The following is a 13168-nucleotide window of genomic DNA, read 5'->3' as shown; positions in this document are numbered from 1 at the left end:
ATATATGGCAACACTTATCAACAACTATTTTTTTTCACACTGTCAAAATGCCCTGCTCACACCCTTCTCTCTCTCAGAGCCAGGCATACAGTGTTCGCTCCTTGTAGCTCCTTTACCACCTTCACCCTCAGGTAGCAGCTGTAACGTACACAATGTGTACGTGTGTAGCAAAGCTGCCGGTACACAAAACATGCAGTTAGGGAAATCACAAGACATGGCAGTCACAGAGGAAAAGGAAAGGCGTCAGGGGCTTAGACAGAAGGAGGGAGTGAGGAAGAAAAAAAAAAGTATCTGACAGAGGGAGCTAGAGGGAGGCAGGAGGAGATAGAAGAACGGAAATGATGAATGAAAAAGACAGAAAGAAAAAAAGAGTGAGCGAGAGAGAGAGAGAGAGGCCAGTGCTTTATTTATTTATTTTTACACAAAGCCAGAGTGAGTAAGTACAGCAGCCAGCTGGGCCTCCGTCTCTCAGCAGTGTGTCGGAGACTGTCAGCACCACTGCCACTGAGACAGCTACAAGTTTACAACAGCTGCCGACTAATGTTTGATCAGTGATAAAATATGCCGGGGTGACAACACCAGGCTGCCCATGCATTTGTGGGGGGAGGAGGGGGAGGGCGCGCATTAAAAATTCAGAACCTGGCAAGTATCGGAGGCCCTGATGGTCTCAGTGCTGCTGCCGCTACTCTCTCCCCCGCCCGCCCTTCCTCCCCCCGAGGTATACCCCGGGACACAGACAACTTCACAAGATGTCAGGAACCATCTCTGTTTTGTGTTCATCCGGTGAGCCTTTTCCTCCGCCCTCACATCAGCTTTTACACTGAAGGACCACCACAGAGACCCACAGTTCTCACGGGCAGAGAGGAGGGATTTCATGGAAAGTACCTGATGACACTGACGGCAGACAAATGGGGGAAATGGGGGAGACACGTTCTAGTGAACTCAGCAGTGGGCACTTTTGAAACAATTGAAAGTTTGATGAGTAGATAACATTTTTTTCTATTAGTGTTTTTCTCTTGTTGAGTTCAGCACATCATTAACATTATTAGAAAATTTTACTACAGTAGTTCTGCTCTTACATTAGCATCGACAGATCGACACTCTCATGTTAGTATGTAGGCAGAATTTTCAAATTTTCGACTAAACTTTAACTTTAGGTTTTTCTGACTTACACGATTTAAAACTCTACACTTGTATGTGAAGATACACACTGTATGCTAATCACATATGTATATCATCTAATGCAGTGTTTCCCAAAATTATTTTTGGGGACTCATATTTTAAAAGTCACAACCCCAGTCAATAGACATTATTCATAAACTCCTGGGAAACACGATGCGAGATGACCCAAAAAAGGGTCGCGACCCAGTCTTTGGTAAACAATGATCTAATGTACACGTGCAGTCTACCTCCTGTTAAAAAGTGCTGAATGTCAGTAAAAGAACAATCGACCAAAACTATGAACTGTTAAACTGTTAAACTTAAACAAATAAACAAAAAACGGGGTTTGTGTCATCATCACGGACTGTGGCCTGAGACAGTATTTTCCTCTTGAAGACACTTTCAGCTGTCTGCTTTGTCTGTTGGTACTAAGGAAAGCCAACAACGTCGACATGCCAGGGAGAGTCTCCTGGTAAATGTCAACTGTCAGGGAATTGAGACTTTGTCATCAATCGCCCTGCCATAAAGCTACGGGCAACAAAAAGGGGCCTCTGAGGAAGACTAGACAAAAAAAATGATGAGCGCAACAGCAGCGAGAAGAGGAGACGAGAGAGAAGTCACGGTCAGAAAAAGAGAGAAAGAGAGAGAGAGTGTGGGCGAATCAGATTTCCCTTCCCCTGTGACAAGGTCCTCTGACAGTCTTGTTCCTGACAGTTGAGCAGTGAGCTATGATTGCCAGAGTGCATTAGAGGCCTCGTGTGTAATTTGACGTCTCAATATTGAAATAGTAATGCATCCTCACACTGCGGCATAAATTGCTGCCCCGTAATTGGATTCAAGACATGCAGAGCAGAGAACCAGGATGTCCTTGCAAGCTCCATTTAAGCTGTGTCATGGTGGCTGGAGAGTTGGGTGTTATAACGAAGGAGGGCAGGAAGATACGAAATATAAAAATGATTTAGCGTTGAATGTTTCAATTTGCAAGGGTTCCTAGGATTCTCTTTATCTGCTGCTTCTTCTTCTTCTTGTTTTTCATTTCTCTCAACTACATTAGCACAAAAAAGAAAAAACTGACTCTGCTAAATCTGGAGAATTTGACACACTACACAATGACACACACACCTGTGCAGTATAATGGTCACATCCTCTACTCTTTATTTCCCCCCCCATGTCCTGTCGCAACTTCTCACCAAACTAAATAATTCAGACTAAGTGTGAATCAGCATATCTTACACCACACTTAACATGCCCCCCCAAACAAAAAAAGAGAGAGAGAGAGCGACAGACAAGGAACAGCAGGCCACACTTCAATTAGGTCTTTTGTTATGGACAAAAGGGCTACAAATGCATTTTGTTACAATGCCCACTGTATTGGGAGCCATCCATTTTGTACCTGGCTCTCCCTCTCCTCCCCTTGTGCTTTTTTGTTTCACTAATACTGTTGACGTCTGTGTTCACTCCCTTTCCCCTGCTGCATTTTATCATTACACCACCAGTCCTGGGTATAAAAAAGTTCAGTGTGTGTGTGTGTGTGTGTGTGTCCTGTGTATTTTGTTACCTGGGATCAAGTGACAGTGAAGCCCTGAAAAAGCTGGCTATTCTTCGGGGTCACTGAGATACTACCGGCTAATTGGATGAGGTGTAAGTCAAGCCAACAGGCCTCGGACTTTGATGTGACACGTGTGTGAGAGTGGGTGAGAGAGAGAGGGAGAGAGAGAGAGAGAGGGAGACAGGATACTGGTTACTGTTGGTACCAAACACCAAGCCTTTGTACCCACCTCCACCTGTTCACACACATGTGCTCTGCACAAACGGTTGCGACCCACTCCGTTTATGGTGGCTCATGCATTTTTCAAGCACTTCTTTGGTTTCCTTATGTCGAGCTACTTGCTTTTCATTTGTTCCTCTTTGTTTGTTTGTTGTTTCATTGTATGCAGGAAATGTAGAAGGTAATTGAGCAAAGCCCTTTAAATTTGGGGTTGGGAGCAGTTCGTTGGTGAAGTACCAGGTGACATACCAGGTGACATACCAGGTGACATACCAGTGCACTTGTGTTGTGGTCTCTGTCAAAGAAACTCCAAAAAACTCCAGAAGGGAATCCACTCCAGGCCTGAATATATAGAACTGTTATTGAAAAGGTTGCAACAGCCTGACTGTAGTGTTTAATAAAATGCAGAAAAAATGCAACCTTATAAAATGATTAACTGTAGCAAGTATTGTGTATGTTGTTTCAAAAATATTAAGAACAAATTTTAATCATTAAATATTTATTTTAATATTATGAACCTTTGTTAGATTCAATTAATAATAAAAAAATAAAAACAAATTTCAAGCCAAATTGTTTAGTCATCGAAAAATTGACCAGTCTCCAGGCCTAATACAGTAAATGTAAACATAAACAGAGGTGCATCCTGCTGTACAACAGCCAAAGCTCAACATATGGTAAAGCAGACTCAGACCCTGTCTAAGCTCAGCAGCAGTCTCACTGTGTCAAATATTCAGCTAATGTCAGACATACACTTGTAACTATGTATTTAACTGACCTGGTGAAAAGGGACTTCATCTGTGACTAGAAGAAAAGAAGAAAGATAAAATGTTGCTATGTGGACTACAGAAACACAATATGCGACTGTCAGACATACACTTGTAACTATGTATTACCTGGTGAAAAGGGACTCCATCTGTGACTAGAGGAAAAGAAGAAAGATAAAATGTTGCTATGTGGAGTACAGAAACACAATATGCGACTGAAAAATTCCCTAATCTAGTTCTACAGATATTACCCAGAGTTCATAGCTCCTCGAGGTGCTGCAGCTCCTCAGATCTGCTCTAGACCTTAGAGCTACCACCGGTTTACCACATCCTCAGCTAAGTCTTTTCCACAAATCTGTTAATCCTGCCATTGTTTTTCATTCCTTTCAAAAGGGACTACAAAGGACACATCGAGTTGTACTTTGTGGATGTGTTGCAGGACTGCAGTGGTGTCTTTGTAACATGGTATCACGCAGTACTTTAAAGATGGAGCCTGTCAACAACTCCTACTTCTTCTAGCCTAAAGAGTGGAGGAGGGTATGGGTTGGGGGGGGGGTTTGCAGGGGTGAAGTTACAACAACAGCTGGTGTATCCTGGGATGCTGGCCAGGATGTTGACTCCTTCTTTCACCTCCCATCTGCTTTCATATTACCTACAAAACCTTGTCTACATAACCCTTTGCTCCTTCTCCAGACCGTTACTGGCATCACTTGAGATTTTTTTTTATTATTATTATCTTTTTAATCTTTTATCCCATATTGTGACCTAACAACACACTGGGAGCTCTTAAGGCCTTGACGTCTGCTTCACTGCACATTGCCATACGAAACGCTAACGTCGTAACTACAAGTACACATTCTACTACATCGTCACATCATATAAGACTTGTTTGTCATGATATTACCACGCATATGCTACTACAATATATTTAACTTAAAAACGTAAAATATACTCAAAAGTGTTTAATCAAGGCTCGCAATGCTAACTCAAAGTGTAACAGCCACACTGCTGGCCTGGTTTTAAATGTCACAGTAGTTAATGCAATGAAAAAAATTAATTATGATTGGATGACACTGTTGTGGTTTAGGTTTATGTGATCCATTTAACACCTTCTATTGTCTATGATCTGTTGATCCATTTAACACCTTCTATTGTCTACGATCTGTCTGTGTCTGGTTGTTTGTTTGTTTTTTTTTGTTTGCTTGTTTTTTTTTAAATGGTGAAATCACACTCGGGCCATTGTATGTCACAGGGGAGAAAAACATCTTCCACATTGTTGCAATAATCCCTTAAAAAGTGTGAAATAATTTGGTTTCCCATAATCCCCCCTAAATCCCCTGTAAGTATAACAGGGTAAGAAATGGGTAGAAAATGACTCTAAAGACAAGGAGAACAGGCAGTCATTAAGGCTGTTCCACTGAAAAGGCTGATTTGACATGGAAGTTGTATTCAAATGATCGTTAGAAAGAAAGAAAGAAAGAAAGAAAGAAAGGAAGAAAGAAAGAAAGAAAGGAAGAACAACTCTGCTCTCCACCTTCCCCTCGCCGCGACTCCCTGCATTGGTAGAAGTGCGACTCGCCCTCTCTCCATTCACGGTGGACTTTATCCTCAAGTGGGCAGCACAATTATTGGAGTGGCTGTACAACTGTGGGGAGTTTTTTTTTTTTTTTTTTTTGATTTGGAGTGCTGTTTATTAGCCTGAAGCATCTGGGCCAGGATCTTGTGATTAATTGGGGTGAGCCTCCCTCGACATAACAAGGTCAGCCCTGGCCGAACCTTCTTCACTCTGTCCATTTACATCAATTAGAACTAAGAGGTGTCGAGCTGCGCCTTGGGCCCATACTTACACAGAGAAGGACAAAGACAGTGTTTGTGTAGGGGAGAGAGAGAGAGAGAGAGAGAGGGAGTAACATATAGAAGTATAGATAAAGAGTGTGTGGAAAAAAAACAGTATATGTTACACCAGCCAGTCTTAATTTGAATAAGACTCAAAGTGGCATTTAATTAATTCAATGCAAATTAGACTTTTTGCTCCATGTTCCTGCACCATTTTAACCACTTTTACCAGCACTGTACCAAGGCGGCCAATTAGAGAGCACAGTGTCACAACTGTAAAAAGAGTGAGAATGACACTAGTAATTTAATAACCATCCAGTGGATTGTGCTTTGGATCAAAAATGTGATTTTTTTTTTTTAATGATTGTCATTTTACTGTGTTTTTTGTGTGTTTTCCAGAGGTAGTGGGATTGGGGTTCTACAGCGCGAGTGTGTCCGACAGAAGACACTCTGTGAGTCTTACACTTTTAGGAGTGTGTTGCAAATTGGAAATGTCACACTATCCCCTGGCTTTTGCTTCCTCGGTCCCTAATTAACTTTATATTCATTAGTAAATCGTATTATGATAATATGCACATCAACTCAGGAAGGATTCCCTTCTGTGCCAGTGGCAGCCCACCCACACACTGATATCACGGTTAGAGATAGGAGGGAGAAGAAGAGAGAGAGAGAGAAAAGAGAGAGAGGAGGAGCATTTTCATCTACTTCAGACAGAGGGCGACCTTGTGTCAGCTTCCTTCTCTTGCTCACACAAGCTGAACAGAGAAGCTCACCAATAAAGACTGTCTAATCTGTTATCTCCTCTAAAGTTTATCATATCAATACAAGAGTCCTTCATGTATATTTCTTAAATAAAAAACAAATTCTAATTCAATTATAGCCTATTAACTGCAATTTATCATTTTTTTTCCTTCTCTGTGACTTTTCTTGATTTAAATCAGTCACAATTAAATTTCTCAAGAGCTTTGGATGATTCATGTAAAACAAAAGCACATAATATTTAGTTATTTATTTATTTTTTGGTGAGAGAAATATCCTTCTTGATGCACCACAGACATATCTGGACTGCAGGCAGGCCAGACCAGTGCATATATCTTATATATTTACATATATATCTTATATATCTTATATAAATAATTGGAAGAAATATTTCTTGGTTATTTGAGTAAATGTCAGTTCCAGGAGAACACATTAACATAGAGTATAAACTGTGGAAACCTTCATCTACTGATCTTAACCACAAGTTAAACAGTGGTGACATTTGAACGCAGAGCAGAGTCTGTTTTTTAAAGTTAAGCTCAAACCTTTTTCTCATGACACTTTTGAGGACATTTTTTTGATAGAATAGCAGACTTTTATTTCCTAATGTAGCCCCGGGCCAGTGTCATACATGGTACTGTGGGATTGTAAAGGCCCTCAGTGCTGGAACACCTTCGTCTTGACTCTGACTCTTTTAACAACTCATACCTAATAAACTCTAACTCTGGTTACTTATTTAATAATCAACTGAACAACATATACAGTGATAGTTGATGTATGATACGACAACCTGACTATTCCTGTGACAATAGTCCCCTGATTGGCCACAACGTACAAAAAAAAAAAAGAAAAAAAGAAAAAGAAGAAAAACGATAAAACAGGAAGAGAAAATAAGAACAAATAGACGGCTGACCACAGCGTTTCCTCCACCATCAGATAAGGAGACAATATGTGGATGAACACATGTTTTCGACTGTAGATTATGACGGAGCACTGTTATTTCCTGTATGAATACACTTTCAATTTCCTGCCCAGCACTTTAGTTTTATTACATTGATAACACGATAGCATCGGCAGTAGCCATGGGGACGGTCGGGCAGTGCTTACAATAGAAGAGAGTGATAAGAGAAATGATAAGAAAGACAGAAGAAAAAACAAAACAAAAAACAGGATAAATCTGAGAACAATCAGTCCCTGACTGACAGCTGGTCGTATCCAGCCAATGGTAGCGACTGCTATCATTTAGCCATTCCTAAACACAAGCACAGCCAATATCAGCTGATATAATAAATCAATTGTTTTGAGGTAGATTAAAAGGAAAATTACAACAACTCTTAGATGAAAACATTATATTCACAATCAGCCATAAACAGTGCAAAGATGATTTGGATTAAATTTTTTTATGAAATAAATGAGTCGACACTCGAGTGTGTGTTCGTCGCCTGAGACCATTTCTACTCGTCTGTGTGTCATTCACCCCCTCCGCGTCCCCTCTCCTGTCCACGTGTCCCCCTAGGGTTTCAGCCTGTGACCTTCTTGTTGTCACAGAGGTCCAGAGAATTTCCTCGCAGTGCTGCACATTTTCAGCCAGGTCCTGATCCCTACTTACACCAATTGGAGTCAATTTGTTATTGCAAATATAAATTTAGTAACTTGTAATATCCAGTGAGTCAGGCAGGGGAGGCCACTGGCAAAGGCCAATCCTATTTTCACTTCTGACCCCTGGTGGAGGTGAGCCTTTGTTGGCTTAGGCATTCAGCTGCCAATCACTGCAGACTTTTTCATTAAATTCACTTGAGAAACTCACCGGGTCTCAGCTGGGTAGCCAAACAAGAATTTATATGACGGGGGATTCTTCTGAAAATAACCAAAGAAGAACCCGGGACCTCCTTCGAGTTGCTATTTTTTAATGACGTCCACAGCAGCACGGGGGAAATTGATTTTACTTGCCAGGGTTTGGTTTGTAAATTTTACTCTTAACATGATTATTATAAGACAATATTGGTTTAAAAGTGTTTTCTTACCGTTAGGAATTTCACTTTATTTATGTCAAATATTTACATGAAGTCTGGCTTTTTAATTTTTTTTTTTTTAATAATAATATGAAGTCACAGGTCATTCAGGAAATGTGATGTGACTGTGTAGGTGTGCTTTCAGTGTGGGGTGAGAGGGCAGGAGTGGGCAGTAGAAGTGTGAATACTTGCTTGACTCCTTGGCCTGAGGCATCACAGATACACACACTCACACAGACACACACTCACACAGACACACACTCTCTGGATCTGGTGTGATTTTTCCCCTGAAGCCGTTGACATTTCCCCCAGAAGGATAATTGAGAAATAACATTTGCGTTACAATTTAACACGACCCCTGCCTTTGGAGGCTCTTTTATATTACCAGGCTGAAGATGGCGGCTGACACCCACTTAAGGAGGCTGGATGATGATGACGTGTGTGAGTTGTTAAATGTGTGTGTGTGTATGTGTGTGTGTGTTTGGGTCTTGATTGTTCTTCTTTTTCCTGTATGTTCTCATTCTCATCCAGGTGAATGTATTTTTAAATTAGTGCCGTGTGTGTGTGGCTGGCTAACATATGGGAGGTGGATGGATGGCTTCGGGCTCAGTGATAGGGTATTGTTGATGGTGGAGGAAAAGAAGGTAAAAGAGCTTATTATTACAGTGGCAGAGTCAATGTCAGGAGGAGCTGCAGTGACCTTTTCAAGTCTTTGCCAAGCAACTATTAAAAAATGTATCAGTGCCGGGGGATGGTGTGTGTGTGTGTGTGTGTGCACCTGGCAGTCTTGTGCACACATTCATATGTGTGTCCAAGACTCAGAGGTAGTGACATGAGGCAGCCGCTAAAAGCTGAGGTTAATGGATTGACTGTTACCTGTTCTCCAGGCTTAACATTGGCCTCGTACACAAGGGGAATCAGCCACGTCTGCCGCGGCGGCACGACTGTTTCTGCTGGAAGGCTAAATGAACTGAGCTGTGGCTTGTTTGTTTCAGGTATTTTCGGAGGGGTTTATCCCAGTCAAGGATACAAGGTCGACACATGGGCTTTAATCACTCTACCTCACCCTGATGTCTTCATCCTAAGGTGGTGGTGGAGGGCTGTTGTTGTCACACAGTTGAAGTTTCAGCTCTGCATCAACATCACTGTGTCCAAAGAACAGAATCAACAAATACAAGTGAAGCCAATTTGTTAGTAACTGATCAGTTACCATTTTACTCTGGCCTGATTTTCAATCCAAGAAATTCACTCTGGCCTGATTTTCAATCCAAGAAAAAAGAGACATTTTTTGGTGGCTAGAATTTGTGGCTAAATACATTTTTTTTACCACTTTTACCACAGAAATGTGTCAAAGACACACACAACCAGTCTAACTTAGCAACCATAAAGTAAGTGCTCCAGTACAAAAAGCAGATTATAAAGTATTCCTCCTGTTTTAATTATACCCTTAATCCACTCCACTGATACTAATCCATTTCCAGTGCAGCCTCCTGCGACGCTCCATTCAATCTTGCCTTCCTCTAAATTCCCTCCACTGATAAATGAGAGTATTAGTGACTGGTACACTTTATTAAAAAGTAATAACAATTTTTGTTGGCACCCTTCACGTCCTAAGAAGCATCATGAATCACACTATATTGGCTGCCTGGATCTGATGAATGCATCGTTTACCAGCCCAGGCGTTATTTCCTAGTGGCTATCAATTTAAATCACATTTATCACCTGCATTTAGCCAAAGACCGGGGGGGAACACGTTCAAGGCACTGGAAAGAAGTCGAGAGTATTTACAAGGTTTGATATTATAAAGATCACAGTGAAAATGCTGCCACAGTTATAGGAACAACATCATTTATTCATTTATATATATTTAATCTGCATGGACAGAGTGACACATACCCAATAATTCCACTGTTATAGATACTTATATGCTCCAGTACATATGTCAATACACACATTGGTACTGCTTTACAAGCACTACAAGAAAATGTTTTGTTTCAACTAAGTGTCTTAAGCTGCAAATATCCCGATGTCCAGATGGTCATTTGGTACTGACACAGTGTTCAAATTGTCTCCAAGGGACTGTAGACTGATGGACGTTGGTGAAGACAATTAGTTACAGTTAGCTATATTAAAAAGGCCAGTAAGTAAAATAAATGCTAAAATGCTTTTATCATTTTCTACGCCATCTATTGAGGAAATGTGATTATTGCAGGGAAAAGGAAGAAGTATGATGATATATAAATAAATTATTTAATTTTGTAAAAGTTTGGAGGGCCGGATTAAAAAGCTGAACGGGCCACATCCGGCCCCCGGGCCTTAGTTTGTCCATGCCTGAGCTAACCCATAGCTACTGTGATGTTGTTTAGCCTAATTTTAATACATGTAAATATTATATATACAAGCACTTACACGTGTGTGTGTGTTACCATGTGATATTTGCGTCGACCGGTCAGTTCAGTGTGTGTCTCTTGAACAGAGATTTCACTGCTGACTGAGAGTTTGGAACGATAAAAGACCAATAAGCCAAATGATAACAACGCCAACACCAACAAGTCTGGGAGCGTTAGTCTCTGTCTGTGTCAGGACGATGTCATGAAGTGCTGGTGGTCCCTCATTTCCTTTTTCATATAGGTGGGTTTGAAGGCTATCCAAACACCTAATGAGGAGCATGTGTAAACATCTAACCAGACCTCAGCCAGACACATCATCAATAATTCAGAGCAATAACAATGTTTCAAGAGTGAATAATTTGCCCATGGCTACACATTTGGAAATTTGAAGTGCACACCTGAGCAGAATGTAGGAGACCGAATATTACGAAAAGTCTCTGCTGGGTAGCCGGAAAAAAAAAGTCTCTGCTGGGTAGCCAAAAAAAAAAAAAGTCCTTGTTTTAATTCTATTTGTATTTCCAATCATCTCAACAGCAGAAATAGTTGGCAAACTAAAAAGCTGGAAAAAAAAAACCAAAAACACTTGTTTATGAGTTGAGCGACGGAACTTACATTTCCAGCTCTTCCATGAACAAACATTAGCTTACACTAACAACAGTTTAAACCCTAATTATGTTGCAAGGTGGAAGCATTTCAGAGGCATTCTAGAAACATCTTTGCTGAGTCATGTTTGCCTAACCTTGCTGCGGCCTTCTCAGGTGTGTCTGGTAATTGAAGCATAACAGAATGAGGTTACAGATGTCCAATAGAGCTCTGTGTGTGAACAGTAGAAGGCCGTGCTCCGCTGAGATTAGCAAATGTTTTCATTTCATTTGCTTCTAATTTGGGCCTGAATGTCTTGTGTCAACACCAGCAAATAAGTCAGAAGTGAAGATTTAGCCCTCGCAGAGGTTACATACAGCACCCAAATATTTAATGAATGCTAAACTGCATCTAACATTCCTCCCATGAATAGCTTTTACATCAATTTTGCAGTTAAAAAAAAAAACTAAAGCATTTGTAATTTAAAGCGAAATATGATTGGATTCCATCCAGGTGTGATGCGTTTGTCTGTGCATAAACATGCCACAAACATGAAAGTAAATGTGTCAAAAGTGAAGTTCAAAAAAGGGTGAAACACTAAAAAATCTAAGATGACGCTGGCGGCAATATTTTATTGCGCTACAGCCTCCGCCCTTTCATGTAAAAGGGGGGTCATTAGTCGGAGTCTGGTCTGAATCATCAGCACGGTAACAACAGCAGTTGATGTAAAAAAAGAACAAAAGAGACTTTATTTGTCTGGGAAAGACCTAAATCTTGAATAAAAAGCTACACTTCACACAGAATATCTTCAGTTCAGAGTCTTGTTTGTTGAGAGTCAGAAAACATTCTGTGTTGAAACTGTAACCTGAGTCTTTCTGTGTTGTCGCGAGAGTCAAACGTTTCAGGGCTGGGTGTTGTGCTACATTTGGTTACATGTATCTTTATTCCAACCGTTCTGACATCCTGTCCCGATGATTAATGGAACAGTTTGATAGAATTCCGGGTCTCATGTCCCTCCTGGGTAACAAGTGATAATCCGCCTCATGCAGGCAGTTCACGAGCAGGAAGAGAAGCTGCTCTTGGCCTCCTGTCCCAGGTGAAGAGCCCCGGGGTTGGGGTGTAGCACCTGTAGGCTACCCAGGTGTTCAGAGTTATTACTGACTGTCTGTCCCAGATGAGAACAGAACAGAACAAATATCTGTAAATGTAATATGCCGCACTGGCTGTCAGGACTGTCTGTCTGATTCACTGCCTCTCGCTCTCTCTTTTTACTCCAACCTTTCTCACAGACGGAGACAGACATGTTGTTATGGCGCAATCGCTGTCTTGAAAGGTTCATAACAATCCACTGAAAAACATTAATGCTCATGTCTTCAATCTACAAGGCAACCATAAAGAATGCTTATCTGTGTCCAGTGTACTTTTTTTGTAATTCTTTTTACATTGCTGACATTGGAAAAAAATGTGTGTTTTATGATGACACTAAACCCAGTGTCGTGTGAATACGGTACAAAAGAATGAAAAGCCGCAGAGCAGCAGCTTAATTTCCAGGGCACAAAGTCGACACTAGATGGCTGCAGATAATGGTGGAAAGGCGGTAATGAGATGGCACATTGCAGAGGAAAAAAAAAAAAAAAAAAAAGATGGAAGAGGAGGTTGCGATACAGGAGTTGGATGTATAAAAAAGGAAGCTGAAGTGAACCACGGGATCAAATCAAAAGGATGAAGGAACACCAGTGCAAACTGTCCACTGTAAAGCTGGATTTATCCAAACACTGTTCATATGTTTACAGCAAGAAGTTCTTGTTTTAGCTTCTTTTAGCCAAATTTTAAAAAAGAAACTTATAGAATATTATCAGTGGAGGGTTGAAAACCCATCAGTTATGCAAGCCAGTA

This window comes from Cynoglossus semilaevis, chromosome 13 (genome assembly GCF_000523025.1).
Source record: "Cynoglossus semilaevis isolate Cse_v1.0 chromosome 13, Cse_v1.0, whole genome shotgun sequence".
NCBI lineage: Eukaryota > Metazoa > Chordata > Actinopteri > Pleuronectiformes > Cynoglossidae > Cynoglossus > Cynoglossus semilaevis.
The sequence above is the reverse complement of the archived record's forward strand: the minus strand, read 5'-3'. Positions refer to the sequence as shown.